A 4181-nucleotide genomic window follows, 5' to 3' on the forward strand; every position below is an offset into this window, starting at 1 on the left:
ATAGACCTCCCCTGCCTTCTGACTTCAGACTGACACAGCTACCTGCCTCTCATGAATAGATCTACCAACCATGAATTTATCCAGGCTCCCTTATTGAACCCATGCTCTGCTCTCAACCCCTACCAGCCCCCACAGTGATGAATTTCATGCATTCTCCACATGCAGGTCACACAGCCCTGCCTTTTGTTAGGTTTGAACCCATGGCCTGCCCATTCCAGCTGATTCTCCTGGTACTAAGATCCTGGGATTTGTGGAAGAAGTTCTCAGTTCACTTGGTCCAAACCCTTCCTGATTTTGGAGAGCTCTGTCCTATCCCCATCTCAGCCTTCTCCTTTCCCAGCTGAAGACTCTCAGACTTTTTCAGTCTCTCCTGGTATAGTGACAGCTCCATACCCCTGATCATTTTGCTTGCCTTTCTCTGGCCTTGTTCTAATTCTACTCCATCCTTTTGAAGACACAGGGACATAGTATTCAAGCTGTGGGTGCCCTGCAGATTCTCATTTCCCTTCTTTGAACAGAGGGACTGCCATTTCCTGGGTCAGACCCCAGATCCACCTTGCCAAGTCTTCTGTGTCACATGGGCAGAGAGTGGATGCTGAAAGAGAGAGTGAACTGGGTCTGACTGGGGCTTTCCCCCCCAATTCCTCTCTCCCTTGCAGCCTCCAGCATTTAAGGTCTAGAAAATTGATTCAGAGGCTGTGCCCCTCACTCCTGTGCTCAATAGTTACTGATGCACCTGTTCTCCAAGAATGTGTCCAATGCCTTGGTGAATGTGACTAAACTCTCAGCTACCACCACATCTGGTGGCAGTGAGTTCCACCCTTTAATTACCCACTAGGTGGAAATGAACTGCCTTGTGTTACTTTTAAACTTAAGGCCTCCTAGTATCATGTGGTGACCCCTTGTTCTTGTCCTAGGAGAGCTAGTCAGTAATAAATCCCTAGTGACTGTCTCTGCCATTTAGTATTTTGTAAACTCTTGATGCTCAATGTTCTCCCCTCTTAAACATCTTTTCTTAACTGAACAGGCCCGTCTGTCTGCCTATCCACTCCACATGCCATCTGTCCACCTATTCACCCTACACTCGGTCATCCATCTTTCCACCACCCCCATTCCATCCATCCATCCACCTCACACACCATCTGTCCATCTATTCACCCAACACTCCATCTGTCTATCCACCCCATGCTCTGTCTATCCACACCACTCACTCTCTCTCCCTCTCATTAGCCTCTCCTCATATGAAAGCCATACCATGAATCATCCTTGTTGCCCTTCTCTAGGTCTTTTTGGAGGTGCAGGTACCAGAACTGGGCACAGGATTTAAGGTATGGATTTATAATGGGGCATCATTACATCCCTAACATTATTTGACTTTCTGACAGCTGCTGTGCACAGAGCTGGTAGTTTTAATGGCCTGTCTAATGACCTGCCCACGTGATGCCCAACATTTCATTGGCTTATTTGGTCCCCATTTCACATGGAGCTGATGGATTTAAAGAACTGTCTACAAGGGCCCAAAGCTCTCCTGAGTTGCAACTGCTAGCTCAAGACCCACCATTCAACCAGAAGAAAGAGGAACAAATGGAGCAAAACCTATGTGAGCGACACCACGAGAGACCAGCCATAAAACCATGTTTCTAATTAATTAAGGCTCCATCTTGCTCATTAACCCACCCCCTCCCCACACAGATATAACACCTGTAGACAGGATAGGACCAAGTCCTTGACTTTCCAAGGAAGCCTACAACCAAGGGTGATTATGAAGAGCATTTTGCCTTCAAGACCCATTTATCCCTCAAATCCAGCTTACTGCATTTTCTAATGTACAACATTCCTCAACATCAGAAAGGCAGAATGAAGAAAAAAAAGATTTCTTTCAGGAAGCAACTGAGCAGCAGCAGGGAGTGGGCCAAGTTTGCTCATGATACTGCTTCCTGCATGCAGGTTTTCCTTCTTTCATCAAAACTGCTCTTACCATATTTCTCACATATAATGTGCACTTCCATTTCTAGCAGCTGTGGAGGAAGGGGTGGGGGGAGAGAGAGGAGGAAATGGTGCAAATTATATGAGAAAATAAGGTATTTCCACTGGGGGTAAAAATCACCTTCCTGCCCCAGCTGCAGGCACATCTGCTTCTGGATCTGACCAGGGCTTTTGAGTCTTTATCATCTGAGATCTGTGTTTTACAACACAGCTGTGGAAAACCTGCCATGTCTCACCCCAGAAGCAGCTGCATTTCACTGCCAAGCCAGGAAACATCTATTTGTTAAGTTTCTTTGTGAAGAATGGGACTGTTAGGTCAAATAAGACCATCCGGTGAGTGGAGAGACAAAGGGAGGGGTTTAAGGAAAGAAATTTTTATTGTCAAGCATCTAAGAGGGTTTCTACAAACAGAGTTAAAAAAAAAAGAACAATTAAAAAATAAATTGACAAGTTTCCTTTAAAAATATTTTTGTGGATTTTGTGCCTATTTTTTCCCTTTTTTTTTTCCCTTTTTCTTTTTAATTCAGAAAATCCATTGACATCAGATGGAGCTGGGTGGGAGCAAAGCAAGAACTACCACCAGGCTGTTTGGATAATGGCCGCGAGGCCAAATCAAAGTAATGTCAGGACCAGGAAAATTCATCCAGGTGTCTCAAGAGAGTTGGGAAAGATGTCCACAGTGAAACACAGAGGACAGGGAAGACAGCCCCAGGCAAGTGTCTATTAGGAGAAGGGGGAAAGCACCCAAAAGTTGGGAACCACTTATCTGTTCTAAGATGTTCCCTAGGACAATGAAAATCCTACTCTTTGCTAAGATTGGAGCTAACAGGAATGAGGATCAGGAACCTTGTCAGTTTCACAAGTCTTTGATTTGGCCATGACCTCCTGCTGCCTGGAAGCTCTCAATAGGTTGAACCCTTGCGAGTTGAGGATAGGTCCTGTTTCCTAGCAAAGGCAATTCCTCTCAAGGGAGAGGTTAACAAATTTAAAAAAAAATGCCTTCCTTAGAGCCCCAAAAGGTTTCCACTCGATTTGCCATATCAAAGCTTTGAAATTGACAAGGGGCAATTGGTTGCAAAAGCAAAAGAAATCTAAGCACCCTGAAAACTGCCTTGGCTTTGTGGCTTCTTTGAGAACCACACACACACACACACGCACACACACAAGGTGAGGCTGGTCTGGGCCTAGGGTTTGAGAATCCAGGAGTCTGGGCTCCTGGCCCCACCCCTCAACTCCCCCTCAAGTAATATCAGTCCATCTAGGAACTGGGAGGACCCAGGAGTCCAGGCTTTTAAGTCCAACCCAGGTCTCATTCACAAAACCCCAAGTCTTTCCAAGAGCTGGGAGAAACCAAGAGTCCAAGCTCCCAGCCCCTACCTCCCTCTTGGAGCTGGAAGAAAAACCTAGGAGTCCAGCCTCCCGGGGCCCAAGCGTGTGCCCAGACCCAAACCAGCACTCTGTGCAGAGATCAGATTCATCCAGACACACCCAAGTTCTTTGCCCACTCTGGCCCCTGGGAGGCACTATTTAATACTTCTTACCCCTATCCATGTACATGACAAGCAGCTTTTACCCCAGCAGCTCAGGCTGGGACTGCCCTGCCCTGCAAAATCATCAAGCACTTTGGCATCTTGAGGCCCAATGGAAATTGGGCCTTGCAGTCACATGGCTTTTGTCAGGACCAAGGCAAGAACAGACTTCAGTGAACCCACTACCAAAAAACCCTGTCCCCTTTTCCCTCCTTACCAATAATTCTCTGAACATCAGCTCACTGGAGACCAGGAATAGTCTTGTCCACAAGTCTTGGTACCATATTTTCTTACATACAACACACCCTTAAGACTTGTACCTTGTTTTTGGTAAAAAGGGAAAAAAATAGAAGATTTTTCCCACATGATGGCTGCCTAGAGCCTCATCTTTAGCTCACTCCCCATCTCCCTTTCCTGTTTAACTAAAGATGAAACCCTAGCTGCTGCTGAAGTCTAATCTCCATGAGTGGAGCTAGGATTTTGAAAAGAGCTTAAAAAGTATTTCTGGTGCTGTGAAACAGGAGAGACCAGGACCATTGCCCAAAGAAAGGTTAGTTGGATTAGTGGAGCATCAAGACTATTAACAAGCAAAGAGGGTCATTAACACCTGTGGAGTGAAGAACAATGAACTGTGAAGTCAATGGACTCCCTCAGCTGCCTCAATAG

The sequence above is a fragment of the Alligator sinensis genome, unplaced genomic scaffold (assembly GCF_000455745.1).
Source record: "Alligator sinensis unplaced genomic scaffold, ASM45574v1 scaffold1892_1, whole genome shotgun sequence".
In the NCBI taxonomy this organism is placed as follows: domain Eukaryota; kingdom Metazoa; phylum Chordata; order Crocodylia; family Alligatoridae; genus Alligator; species Alligator sinensis.